A 14,285-nucleotide genomic window follows, 5' to 3' on the forward strand; every position below is an offset into this window, starting at 1 on the left:
CAAGTGCCCAACAGTGCTGGATTGCTCCCACCAAGAGATCCCCACGTCTCCATCCAAAGCCACTCAGCAACACCTCCTGTTCCTGCGCCTTGTGCCAGGAATGGGGAGAAGGAAAGGGAATAAAACCCTCACTACACCTCATTCTGACACTGGACGATGCTATCTGAGCCCACAGAAATGCAGGGACCCAACAACCCCAGCTGACACCCCATGCACAGAAACATCTCCTGCATCTCAAATGTGCATCTATGAGACACCAACACCTAGCGTCCTCTTCTGCAGCCCTTGCTCCCAATCAAAAGCCCTCCAGACCAAACTAGAAGCTGCTGCTTTTCCCTTGCTGGCCCACGAAAGCTGCGGGGTTTTCTGGTGACTTCAAAAAGTGACCCAAAATTCCTTCCTCCAATGATGCATTACATCCAAACCTTATTGGACAGAAATAAAACCCATCGATTGCATAATTGGAGGCAGAAAAGGTTTCATCCGTCCGATGTCATAAAGAAAACAAAAAAAGCAAAAGCCACAAAGCAAGGTTGGCTGCCATCTCCCCAATCAGAAGCCTGGAAAGTCAAATAATCACAAGCAAGAACGGCTTCAGCAGGTAAATAAAGCACCTGGAGATAAAACACTCACTGCTTTTGAGTTGTGCTTCCAAGCAAAGTTGCCTGCTACAGTCAAATAAACAGCAGCATGGTATAAGAAAATAATGGGACGTCTGCAGAAAGCAGCAGTGTGACAGCACTCCCAAAGACCAAAAACAAGCTTTAATTATGAAATCTGGGTCTCCCCCCTCAGCTGGTATCAGAGAGATTTTGTTTTTCTTTCGTGTAATCTGGGCAGACTGCCCAGGAAATATGAAAACCTGAACTCAGGGCTCTGAGAGCAAGTTAAACAAAAAAACACAATTGCCTCTTCATTTTAAAGATGCACTTGCATTCGCTGGCTGCTATTCCGGACACCTTTACTCAAAGGCAGGCAAATGTTTTTACCAAAACTCCATGGCCACACTGGCCAGTGGCCCTGCTGTGCCCCAACCCTGCAGGACCAGCACAGTCCCAGGCTCTGAGCACCTCCAGGTGCTCCATCAGCCCAAACTGGCAGGCCAGCCTCCACAAACACCTCATTTCAGATGGAGTTCTCTGGGATGCTTCACCGCAGGTCTCAGCTTTCATTGCTGCCCAGATCTCAGGGCACAGAACTGCCTGCAAGGACCACCGTGCAGCAGTGAAACGGAGATGCTACGAAGCCCTGAATGGAGCTGCTTGCTGGAGATGCTGCTGACACACAGCACAAGTTCCTTCTCATGGGGCACAAGTACAGCCCCAAGCGTTTGCTGCTTCTCATTCAGGGCAAGGCAGCCCACACAGCTCCTCCCATCACTGCAGCCCTCAGCAGGAAGTCAGAAAGATCTCAGAGAGGAGACTGCGAGGTTGGATAGAGCTGCAGATGGGAAGTCTCTCTAAGGTCCTTCTGCTCACGTCTCCGAGGTCAAAAAATACACACAAACGAGCTCTGAATGCCATAGATTTCAATTAAACTTTTTTCTCTCTTTTTAAATAGTTGGGATTTTCAAAAAACACTCGGCTTTCTACTTTGCAAAGTTTGTAGCAGAAGCCTGAACACCACCAGGCACCACGGCCTGCCTGTGCTGAATGCAACTCCGCGTCCCTCCCTTCAGATGCAGTTACCTCTCCATTTCATCAGCCAAACTGCACCGTTCCACCCCAAAACCCAAACGGTGCTCTGACAGCCACCCCCAAAACAAAGCCCTCGTGGCCACGAGCGCAGCCCATTTCTCCATCTCGAAACAAGAGGTGAGCAGCCATCAGCAACAAGGGAAACGAGGCATCTGCTTCCCAACTCGCTCGTGGATTTACCCACAGCTGAACCCGGGCCCAGGAAGGCACAGGGTTTAATGGCATTATGTTTACTGCAGTGCTGGAGCAGCAGCACTCACAGCGTGACAGCTCTGCGCCCAGATGAGAAGCAGCAGAAAGCCTCCATCCCCTGTAAACTATTTGTTACGGAAAGCTGCATCCTCAGAGGCGCCCCTTGCATGGTGGGAAAACCAGGCGGCGATTCCACACCGCTTCTGTTTCTCCTTCCAGACAGACGTTGTATTCCTGGAAGTTCTGAGCAGGGCTGTGGTATTTACAAAATGCTGCAGAGGCAACGGTGCTGCTCGGCTCACCTGAGCTGCCCAACGCCAAGCAGCAGAACTGCAATGCTCCAAGCACACAACACGCACCAAGTCCCACCTGGTGCCGTCCCACTGCCGCACGACCCACCTGGGCCGCTTCCACCCAACTGAGCTCCCATTTATACCTCAACTGGCTCAGAATCCATCCGAAAAAGCTAAACAACAGCATCGATATGCTATGCGAGTTTTGACCCCCGCTCAGCCCTCACCCTTCTCTTTGGCGGCCCTCAGCCTTATCTCCTACCCTGCCTGGAGGAGCCCTCGGAGGCTGCGGCGGCTGCAGCACTGAGCAGGAGGAGGGTGGAGTGCCCAAACTCCAGAGACATTCTTTTGTTCGGAGCCTCCATGAGATAATGGCAGTTGTGCTCATAGAAATAACAGTTATAAACAGGGCAAAAGGAAGTGACTTTGGTCGGAGAGCCGCTCGGTTCCCCCCCGCTTTCCCCCCCCCCTGCAGGTTTTGGTGATGTCAGGATTTCAGCCGCTCTCCGGTTACCAGATGAGCTCTGGGGGACGATGGGGACTCCAACGCAGCCTTTCAAAACACACAAAATAAAAACACCAGAAAACAACGCAGCCTCATCTGCGTGGTCATCCGCCGCCGTATCATTTCAGGAGAGGGAACACAAGTCATCCTCATTGCTCAATCATCACAAATCAGCTCCGGCAGCAGCGCCGAGCTCCACAATTCGCTGCTCCTGCAGCAGATCTCTCCATTAAGCCCTGCGCAGCTGCGCGCCCGGCAGCTCACAGCAGCTCCTCCGCGCCAAAACCGCACCGTGAGCCCACGGAGCCCCGGCTCCATCCTCAGCCTCCTCAATTAAAGACCGAATTACGGGAAAATTAAGGAGAAGGAGGAGGAGGAGACAGTGAAGCAGAGAGAACCGGGAGCTCCAGCGCGAAAACAAAGGCTATAAAAAGGATAAATGTGGTTTAAAGGCAGAAGGCGGAAGGCAGCGTTGTGCCCCAGCCCGGCGCTCACCTCCCGCTGCCCGGGGGGGTTCTGTGATGTAACGCAGCACCGCACGGTCCGGCTCGGAGCACCGCACAGCCCTGCAGTTCCTCCCACGTCCTGCCCGGCTCCGTGGAAAACTACAGTTTTGTCATTCAAGTGCGTTTTACATAACAGGCGGTGCGAGCCCGGAGCCCGCGTTGTGCTCCACCTGTACGCAAACGGGATTAGCGGGGAGGGGGCAAAGCGCAGAGCCCCGGGCTGGGGGGGGGCGGTTAGAAATAGCGCTGCTCTGGGGGATCTGCGGAGGGAACGGCGCTGTTTTTCAAGGATTTCGGCCCCACGCCTCCCGCCCCGCAAAGGGAACCGCTCGGGATCGCACAGCCGGCGATGCCGATCCCGTGATGGAAGTAAACAGCCGCGCAGAGCTGCCCCGCGCCGCCGGGGGGAGGAATTACCGGGGCCGCATTCAAGGGGAAAAAGATCACAATAAAGGGGGGGGGACGGGACGTGGAGGAGGGGGATGTGGGGGGGCAAACAGCCGGAAAGTAAATAGAGGAACGCGGCCGAGCCCCGAGCCCGCAGCCCGTCGCCATTGTGCGCCCGGAGCGGAGCAGCGCGGAGCCCCGCGCACCGCTGTCAGCAGCGGACCCCCCCAGCCCCCCCCCCCGTCCCGCACGGCGCGTGTTGCAAGCTCCGCGGTTATGCAATTTCTCCTCTTCCCCCCCCCCCCTTTTTTTTTTTTTTCTGTTTACTTTTACAAACTTCTCCTACCCCCCCACCGCCCCCCCGGAACCCCTCCTCCCCCCCACGCCGATGCCCCCCAACCCCCCCAGTAACCACGTGAGCACAACCCCCCCTCACCCACCCCCCCAACGTCCCCACCCTCCCGCCGCCGCCGCCCCCCCCCCTCCCCCGCCGTGACCCCCGCGCACTTTACCCGACGGCGGCGCCCGGCACCGTGCGGGGAGAGGAACCGCGGGGGGGGGGGGAATGCGAGAACGGGGGGGGGGCGGTGAAGTTGGGGCGGGGGCGGCGCGGGGCCGCGGGTGCCGGCGGGGCGCGGCGGCGCTAACAAAGGGGCAGCGGCGGGGGAGGCGCGGGGCAGCGGCGCGGGCGCGGAGCGGCACTTACCACGTGACGGGCGGCGGGCGCGGGCCGACCCCGCGCAAAATGGGCGCAGTTTGCAAACCGGCAGCGGCGGCAACGAAGGGGGGGGCGGTGCGGTGCCGCAGCCGCCGCGGGCACCGCCGGCCCCGGCGCCCCCCCCGCCCACCCGCCCGCCCGTTCGGGTCCGCCCCGGCGGCGGCGGCGGCGGGGGGATGGGCTCGGCCCGCTCCCTCGGTGCGGGCGCAGAGCGGCGGCCGCGCTCCGCGCTGGGAACCGGCGGTGCCGCGGGGTGTGGGGGGGTGGGGGGGGACACGCGACACGGCCCCCCCACCCCCGGCTCGGGGCGCGCCGGGCTGGCTGCGGGGCGGACCCGGCGCCGAGCGGTGCGGGCGCTGCGGTGCTTTCCTTCCTTTCCCCCCCCGCTCCGGGAGAGCGCGGCGGCGGCGGTGCGGCTTCGGAAAATGGCGGCCGGGCGCTTTCTCTGCCCTCCCCCTCCCTTCAACCGGAGAATGCACGGAGGGAGGGAGGGAGGGAGCGGGGGGGGTGGGGGGGGGAGGAGGCAGCGCACCGCAGCGCCCCCCGCGGTCACAGCGCGCTCTGCGCCGCCCGCGCGCCCGCAGCCAGGGGGCCCCGCCGAGCCGCCGCCGCGCGCTGCAGTGCGGGAGGGGGCGCTGCAGTGCGGGTGGGGGCGGGGCGCGGCGCCCATTGTCCGCCCGCCGCGGGGTGGCCGCCGCTCGGCGCGCTCCGCCAGCCGGCAGGGGGCGCTCGGCACACAGCTCCCGCTGCGCGGAGCGCGCAGGCACAAAGCGTGGCCGCGGGGGCCGATGGGAAACGTAGGCCGCGCTGCGGACACGAAACGCAGGATGAATAATTCCAACACAAACACGACCCGAGGAGCTCCGGACCTCAGAACTCCGCTTTCACCTCCGTGCCTCCGCAGGGAACGCAGCCCTGCCGGGAGGTGCAGCTCGGCATCCCCGCACGGGGCGCAGGTACAGCACAGCTTGAAGCGCAGCTCAGCGCCGGGCAGTGCGATGCGGGCTTGCTGAGTGCTGGCACTGGTTTAACACAGCCGGCACCGGCCTGCTCTGCAGCCAGACCTGGCTTACGCCGCACATCTTGCCTCTAATTCCAGCCAAACGCTGCTTCCTGGCAACACAAAGCCTCAAAGCTCAGCACATACCAAGGAAAACAGCCCGGCTCGGGACAGCAGAGAGCTGTGCTGGTTTACGTGCCTCAAACAACCCTGCTCTGCCCTCGCTGCCCTTCCTTCCCAGTTCTCCTGTCTCAGCAACCCCACACAGAACCTTGAGAAATTCCTCTGGATGTCTTGTTTGAGTCTTTAGGTGAGAAAGGAGACGGTGCTTAGAAGGACTCAGCACAGCGTGTTACCAGCAACCCCACACCCAGCACGGGACCAGGAATCGCTTCTGAAAAGCTGCCACCCAGTGAGCTTTGCAGTTTCAGTTTCATCTCACCACATGCGAGCAGCTCTTAAGGGCATCAGGACAGCAGACCCCACAAGGGCATTGAAGACCTCTGGTTTTTTTTTTTTTTTAAGTCTATCTAGAATTCAGTTCAGCTGAAAAGAAAAGTAGTAGCACGTGAATCCACGTATTAGAAGAGGGAAAGGCTTTGGCAATCAGATACGGAAGAAGTTTAAAATATTCCTGTGCAATAAAGTTTCTCCTCTTTTACTCATGCTGCATTGCAGAATTCTGCTAACCAAGGAAAGCCTGACCAGGAGCAGAGATCTCCACAGCCTTACAGTCTGCTACAGATCTGGATTTCCTCGCAGAATGGACAGCTTTCATCAGCCAGCCTGACCTGGAGATGACGTAGCAAAAATTTCCGTGCAGCAATACAACTTTGGCCCCTGCCACACATCTTTTTATAGCCCTTCCAGTTTTCATTTGCCATTCAGAAACAGTGCTGCATTGCTTCCCCCCGCTCACCCAGCCACCCCCAATGGGCTCAGCACAGTCCTGCACCCCACACGGTGTCCCAGCTGATGCTGGCAGGCAGCCCCAACCTACTGGAGATCTCAGTGTTTTACAGCATCGACTGTAAGCCTCTCTGCAGACCCCCCTTTTTTCCAAAGCACTGCAGCTCACAGGAGCTCTGCATGCTGCTACAAACTCACACCTGATTGTTTCTGTCTTTTTCCCCCATGCTCACACATCCAATGCCTCTACCTATTAACCCTCACAATTCCTTGAAGGTACAATCCCTCAGCTTCACATACTTCACACACACACCACAACCACTAACAAATATGCCAGAGCACATAAAGGGAGACCTGTGAGCACGCAAAGACTCGAGACCAGTTTGGTAAACATCACGAAAGCAGCGGCAGCCAAGAGACACAGCAACAAGAGCCCCCTACTGACACTGCTGCTGGATACGGCTGCATTTCTTCCACATCCTGGTTTACAGCTTCACCAGACACTGTAACAAAAAGCAGTAATCTCACACATCAGCGGCCACTGCGGCTTCAGAAGGTACAAGACTCATCCGTACACTCATCTATATTTAGCTTTAAACCAGACAAGCTGCAACAAGAGACCTCTGCCGCCTTCACTGCTCTTCTAACAGCCCTCTTCAGCATTAGGGAAAGCAGCCAGTCATGGCACCAAAGGCACCGCTCAGCTGTGACAGCCTGCACTTCCCAGCTGGTGATTATTCTGGAAACGCTCACCAGAAAGGGCAGAAAAAAAGAGCAAAAGCCCTTAAAGGGAGCCACACGCAGGTAATGAGCACCGAGGCTGGAAGACCTTCCTGTCCCACCAGCAGCTCCTGAGCTACAGACCTGCATTTTCTTTGTCACAGGTCGACGGCTGTTTTCACCTGCCCGAAACAAGCAGGCCATGGATGTGCTGCTCCCCAGGAGAGCAGAAGTAACACGACTGGTTTGAAAACCACACCAACGATTTCAGTTGAGTCACTCGAGGCTCATAATGGCGTTGTGTGTCCTCACCCTGCAGTCTCATGGGGCAGAGCCACCTCTGGAGGTCACATTTCCATTGCTGCTCCTGCTGGGGGAGCTCTGATTTATTGTCATGAAAGTGGGGACACGTACTGCTATTGACAGCAATCTGGCATTTTGAGTCAATTATTGCTGCAGCTGCATTTCTATGGTCTGTGCAAATGTATTTATATGGTTGCCATGGGGACGGGAGCTGGGAATGGAGGACTATGCAGTGAAGGTAACTAACCTCACCGTTCAGTCCCTGACAAAGACCTTGGTTTCATCCTACAAAGGCTGCTCAGATGCTCCACGTTGTTGCACCAGACCCACGCATGCTGCACAGAAAGGCCTAATTTACAGCCCTCATCAGAAGCTCTGTTTTTACCCATCTAAGGAACATGGTGAAGTAGTTCCCAAAGATGAACAGCACGCTGGATACTCCCAAAAGAGAGCCCCAAATTTCAGTTGCTAGTCCAGCTGGGGACCAGATAGCCAGGTTTATCAGCTCGCAGATGGCAAAGCATCCACTTATACCTTCAGCTGTAACCCCTATCACTTACATCCCCATTACGTTGCCAGCAATACCATCATGTTGGCTCAGATCCACTCAAAAGACAAATGTAAAAGTGCACAAGAGGTGCAAGAGTCAGCCTCAGGTCCCATCACTTTGCTTAGATATTTGCTTAGGAACCACTGTGAGGGGCCATGAGGGGCTGGAAGGAACCTCTGCAGACCACCAGCTCCAACCCTCCTGCTACAGCAGGTTTCCTGCAGCAGGTTCCAAGTTATGGAAACCACAGCAGTTTGTGCAGCATGCAATATGCTGCCCCATAGGCTGAGTTCTATCATTATGTCATTTATCTTTCAGTAAGGTGACAGCGTGCTCTGCAGAAGTTGCTGCCCTGCCTCGATGAAAGGAAAAGGAGGAAAAAAAAAAGGGCAGGGAAATGTGAGAACCATGAGGAGCCCACGTCTCACAGAGCCAGGAGACGCAGGGTGAGTGAGTTCTGGGGGCAGTGCTTGCACATCTCAATACTCACACTTGTGTTCCCACTGAGGAGTGACATCCAGCATCGCTGGGCTACAGACAAACAGATCTGGGAGTTTTCATGTAAGAAAATGAATCAGAAGAACGAGCAAGGGTGAGTTTTGAACCCCAGCGATTCCCAGCAAGCGCGGTGTGTGCTGCACAAAGGACAGGGACAGGAGGAACCTCTGTGCCTGCAGTGCAGCTCAGCCCCTCTTCCCCTTGCAGGTTCTTAATGCACGTCCCTTTAGCCTGAGCAAGGAAACCCCACGCCACACTGAAGGCTCACAGAATGCCTCCACAGAACAGTCTTGCACCAGCACTGCACTCCCAAGCCTTCCTGCAGCCACCAACACTGCTGGATGCTCCACCAGAAAGCTCTCCCTCTGCCACCACCAAGATTTACACCAGTTTTAAGCACCCATTTGCAATTCATGCTACAGCCTTTTTTTATTCCATGCAAACTCTCCCAGTTTGGCTAACAGCAGGATTAATTTCTGTTTCAATCGCTGTTTAGATTTGCAGACTTGGGGGAAAGCATTCCCTGGTAGCTGCTTATGATTCACTTTAATCCCCAACTGTTGCAGCTTTACCAGACTGAAGCACAGCCAATAACCTCCATCTTCGATTATTCATTCCTTTGGTCGTGCTCAGCCCTCACTTAGCTGCGCCCTGAGCACTTCTGTTCCACAGATAACAGCCAGGTCTTTCAGCCCCAGGTCTCAGCGCTTCTCAAGCCTGCCCCAAATCCACCTGCCTTCAAACCCTCAGCCATGCAGGGAAACGTCAGATATCACCAGTGGGAAGAGCCAAACCCCTGCACGCCCTCCTTATTGAGGGTATTTTGCACAGCAAGGCTCAGAGAGCTGCTGGGGAAAGGCAGCGAGGGAAACACAGCAGGGCAGGGTTTGCAGCTCTCCTCCCACCGCTGCGAGAGGTGAAGGAACAAGCAGAAGCAGCACAGCACGCCTGCTCCTCTGCCCCCAAAACCCTCCCTCCCCTCTGAGGAGCTGCAGGTAAAGAGCCACGTGAAAACTCAAAGCCTACAACGGAGCTGCTTTCTTCTATGATGAAAAAGGCCTGCAGACTACAACAGCAGGATCAGGTGCCAGAGTTTGAGCACGCACCAGGAGCACAGGACACAGAAGTGTTTAAACACTCGCTGGTCAAAGGCCCAACGTTGCTGGCACAGGAACAGAAAGCACTCATGCATTCAAAGCAACGAAGGCCCAACCAGATCCTCTGCAGTGCCTCCAAGCAGAAGTGCTGAGCAGACACAGCCAACCTCACCGGCCCTCCCTGGGATGTTCTGCAGCTCCTCTGGCACTGCAGTCACCGTCCTGCACACCATTCCCCACCTGCACTGCTGGGGGAAGCAGCTCACAGTGAGAACCTCAGCGCTTTGCTACACAGACCTGCACTGCTTCCAGCTGTTGCTGCCCCTCACCCACTGACAGCACAACCCACAGGGCACGCAGCATCCTGAGGCCACAGAACAGCCCACACAGCCATCAAACTCCATGCAGCCACGTGCTGAGCCCTGCCTGGCCAGCAGCTCACTGTGCAGCATGCTGGAAGTGAGGACTGATCCCAGAGGAGCCCCTTGCTGGCTTCCTATGAACAGGAACCACAGGAACGTAAACTTGTGAGAAGTTCAGCGACAGCCTCCAAAACCTGGAGCTTCCAGGCTTCTTTTTTTTTTTCGAAGCCCACACAACAACCTACAGTTATTTTATATACACACATACACACTAAGAGCCTTCAGTGCTGTGTTGTCAATGGGAGATCAGATACCACAGCAGATTTGTCCAATATCAGTGTGAAAGAACCGAGTAACCACTTCTGGTTCATGCATGGCAAAAGAATTTCTCTAAATTCAGCCCTTCATCATTGGCGTGAAGTCAGGCTGCTTTGGCTTGCAGGTTTATGGTACAAGGAAGGCCTCCTTCCCTCCAACACTCCCCTTTAGGTTTTACTCAGATTCACATTATTTGACTGCTTGGGACACAGTTCTTACCCTGTAACAACACTAATGAAGTAACTGGTGACTTTCTTTAGGCACTGGCACAGGTTGCCCAAGGAGGCTGTGGATGCCCCATCCCTGCAGGCATCCAAGGCCAGGCTGGATGTGGCTCTGGGCAGCCTGGGCTGCTGGTTGGTGACCTGCACACAGCAGGGGGTTGGAGCCAGATGAGCACCGTGGTCTTTTTCAACCCAGGCCATTCTGTGATTCTATGACTTTTCAAAGCTAGGAGGAAGAAATCCTCGTGGCTGCCCATTCCAGACTCAGCAGCACTATGGTCGCTTCGCAGAGGCAGAGAGGTGAGCAGATCCGTCCATGTGAGAAAAGCCACATGAAGGCCCTCGGCTTCCACGGGAAGAAACCAAACCCACAAGAGCCAACCCACAGGGGCACACAGAGCCCCTGGCATCAGCAACGCACACCAGCAGCAAGCCGAGAGGACGCAAAGCAGCACGAGCTGCCGGTGTGAGCGGGGATGCAGGCCGTAAGGAAGCAGCGTGGATCTGCCTTTTCCTGGAGCGGGCAGCCCCGGGCAACGCGCTGCACGCGGAGGCGGCACCGGGAAGCGCCCGCACGGCTGCCGGGCAGCTCAGCATGCAGCCCAGCACCGAATCAAAGCGTTCCATATCGAACCTTCGCGGGGGTTCGGAAGCTTCGAGCCCCATCTGGAAGCGGCCCGAAGCCCCGCAGCGGCCCGGGTTCAGCTCGCGTCCCTCCGCCCCCTCCCCCCGCAAACCCCGCGCGGAGGTACGGCCGTACCTGGCAGCCCATGCCGGCGGGGCCCATCGTCAGCTCTGCTCTTCAAGTTGCCGACGTACCGCGGCGAGGAGGCGCTGGGAGATCCGGGAGCTGCGGGGAGAAGCGGCCGCGTTCAGCGGAAAAGGACCCGGCGGCCCCGCACCGACCCCGCAGCCCGGGCCCGCCCCGCACCGACCCCCGTATCGCGGCTGCGGCCGGCTGTGGCCGTGCGGGGCGGGGGGACCCTCAGCCCCCGGGCCTCCTTCGCCCACCGCCTTCCATCCCCCGCCCCCCCCCCACGGGTCCGGGATGCGCCGTGCCCGCGCTCCCCGGGGCTGCAATGGAGGCTCCAATGCGGACCCCCGCCCCACACCGCGCCCCCCCCCCCCGCAGCGCAGCGCCCACCCCCGGCCCTACGGCCCCTCCTGTCCCGCCCCCCCCCCCCTCCGTGTTCTCCCCTCCCTGCCGCGGCCCGTTCCCCGCAGCCAAGTTGCGGGACGGCAGCAGGACGAGGCCGGACCCCCCTCCCCACGGTGCCCGCAGCAGCCCGGTCCCGACGCCCCCCATCCCGGCCGGGCCGCCCCGCACCGGCAGCGCCTCGCCCGCACCTACCTGCGCCGCTCAACCAGCCTTGAAGTGGGGACCTTCCGCCCTCCCCCACCCCCATTGGCTGAGCGCGGGGCATGCGCCCGTCCCATTGGTCCGCGCCGCGTCAATCAGCTCCGAGGGGGCGGGGCCGGGCGGTGATTGATGCGGGGCCGCCGCTCGCCCCCCGCCGCGGGGGCCGGGACCCCCGAGGGCGCCCCCGCCCGGAGCCCCTCCGCCCCCCGCCCGCCCCGCATCCCGCCCGACTCCGCGCTCCGGGGCGGCGCGGGCCTCGGCCCGGGGGGGTCCCGGCCTTCCCCTCGCCGAGGGGCGGCCCGGAGCCGGGCGGGGGCCCGCGGGGGGCTCGGGGCGGCGGGCGCGGAGGGCGCGGGGTCGGGCGGTGCCGCTCGGCGCGGGGCGCGGCGCGGCGGGGACGGCGGGGCCGTAACGCGGGTGCCGGCGTGTCCGCGTCCCGCCGGGGACGGCAGGCCGGTGCTCCGTGGTGCGGCCGGCCCCGGGCGCACGGTGACAGCAGGGCCCCGCGGCGGGACGAGGCCGGGTCCGGCCCGACCGGGCGCTCCGGGCCCGCGTCCCACCGGGCAGCGCCGCGGCCGCGTCCCGCAGACGGCGCCAGGCCCCGCGTCCCACCGCGGGCTGCACCAGGCCGTGAGCTGCAGCTGGCATCGCGGCCGTGTAGCAGCGGTGGCACCACGTTTGGTTCCCACCACAGGTGACCCCGTGTCTGCGTCCCACGGGTGGCACTGAGCCCGTGTCCCATCGCAGGGACAGCCTGCGTCCCACTACGGGTGACAGCAGCCCCGTATCACCCAGGTGATGCCGTGCTCAAATCCCAGCACAGGGGTCGGTATTCCCACTGCTGCCACAAAGCCAGCATCCTGCAGGTGATGCCGTGTCACACAGCTGACATCGGGCACAAATCACGCTAAGCCCATGTGCAACAGGAGACATCCAGCCAACATCCCTCTGGTGACACAACGGCCATTTCCCAGTGGTAGCACCGTGCCTGTCACAGAATGGCCAGGGTTGGAAGGGACCTCAAGGACCTGAATCTCCAACCCCCTGCCACACGCAGGGCCACCAACCTCCCCATTTCATACCAGCCCAGGCTGCCCAGGGCCCCATCCAACCTGGCCTTGAGCACCTCCAGGGATGGACGGGGCATCACAGCCTCTCTGGGCAGCTGTTCCAGCACCTCACTGCTCTCATAGCAAAGAACTTCCCCCTGACATCCAACCTCCATCTTCCCTCCCTCAACTTCAAACCATTTCCCCTTGTCCTGCAGTTATCTCCCCTTTCACAGAGTTCATTCCCCCCCCCGTTTGTAGGCTCGCTGTGTCCAATAGGAGACACTACATCCATCTCCCATGTGACACCATGTCCGTGCCCCATGGATGACTCCATGTCCATTTCCCAGGTAACACCAGGCCCATATCCTGTAGGTGACACCATTTCCCTCAGCTGACACCATACTTGTGTCCCATAGGAGACACCCTGTCCGTGCCCCACGGATGACACCATGCCCATGTCCTGTAGGTGACACCACGTCCATTCCCCACAGGTAGCACCATGCCGTTTCCCATAGGTGACTCCATACCCACATCCTATGGGACAACACCCTCAGGACGCAGCAGAGGTGGAGGATGAGCTCAGAGGGGGGTTGTGGACAGAGAGTGGCACTGGTTGTGACAAGAGGCATGGGACAAAGGGGGCACTGGGTATCTCTGCCCTCCCCAGCCAGCACCACCCTTCTGTTCCCAAGGCTCCTGTAGCCCCCATAATCAACAAGTTAAAGCCAAAAGCTCAGCCACACTGCGGCTGGAGAACAAGGTGAGACCCTGGGCTGCTGTTGGGCATTCCCAGCACAGCCATCCCTGCACACAGAGCACTGCAGCTTCTCAGGGATCTTTGCACTTCCAGTAACTCAGCAGGAGCCAAAAATCAGAACGCTCACAGTTCGTTTGAACGCTGTCAGATTTCAGTAAAGCCAAATTTCATGAACCTATGTTTTTAATCGTGGGGTCACAAAATGGTTGTGATGGAAGGGACCTTAAAGCCCACCCGCTTCCAACCCTCTGCCACAGGCCGGTCGCCCACTCCCAGCTCAGGTTGTCCAGAGCCCATCACCATGGCTGCAGGCACCTCCAGCAGAGCTGTGCCCGACTCCTCCTGCCTCGTCCTGAGCTGCTCCATGCGTGTGATGCTGACAGCAGTGCTGACATCCCCTTGTATCACACACAGCAGGCTGGCTCTTGCTCTTCAACAGTTCTAAGGCCCAAAATGAATTTCAGAGGAAACTGAGTAGGAGCAGAACGCAGCAGACAAACTCTTCTTACCTCATTGCTGAGGTTTCTCTTACTGCCCACGGCTGCAATTGGGAACTGCTGGATTTCTTAAATATCTCCTCTAGTAACTGGTAGAAACCTAAAGGTGAAGATGGGCAGAATCACAGAATTGTAGGGGTTGGAAGGGACCTCCAGAGCTCATCGAGTCCAACCCCCTGCCAAAGCAGTTCCCTACAGCAGGTTGGCATCCAGACAGGTCTGGAACATCTCCAGAGCAGGAGAATCCACCACCTCCCTGTTCCAGTGCTCCTCACCTCACTGTACAGCAGTTCCTTCGCACATTGGTGCAGAACTTCCTATGCTGCAGTTTCCGGCCGTT

At 58.7% G+C, this 14,285-nt stretch overlaps 2 protein-coding genes across 7 annotated transcripts in view; one reads left to right on the forward strand and one right to left on the reverse strand.

Moving 5' to 3' along the window:
• Positions 1 to 11,241, reverse strand: part of KANSL1 (KAT8 regulatory NSL complex subunit 1) — a 67,499-nt gene extending 56,258 nt beyond the window's left edge. For 2 of the 5 annotated variants that reach the window (XM_048926931.1, XM_048926926.1), the window contains exon 1: positions 4,287 to 4,415. The gene's annotated coding sequence lies outside the window, so the exon portion shown is untranslated. Of the gene's footprint in view, positions 1 to 3,182; positions 3,569 to 4,092; positions 4,123 to 4,286; positions 4,416 to 11,039 lie in introns of those variants that run through there. The other 3 variants (XM_048926927.1, XM_048926930.1, XM_048926928.1) reach the window with 3 other exon arrangements.
• STRADA (STE20 related adaptor alpha) overlaps positions 1 to 14,285 on the forward strand; it is a 99,262-nt gene that overhangs the window by 1,134 nt on the left and 83,843 nt on the right. The gene's annotated exons all lie outside the window — the stretch shown is intronic.

The sequence above is a fragment of the Lagopus muta genome, chromosome 25 (assembly GCF_023343835.1).
Source record: "Lagopus muta isolate bLagMut1 chromosome 25, bLagMut1 primary, whole genome shotgun sequence".
Classification (NCBI taxonomy): domain Eukaryota; kingdom Metazoa; phylum Chordata; class Aves; order Galliformes; family Phasianidae; genus Lagopus; species Lagopus muta.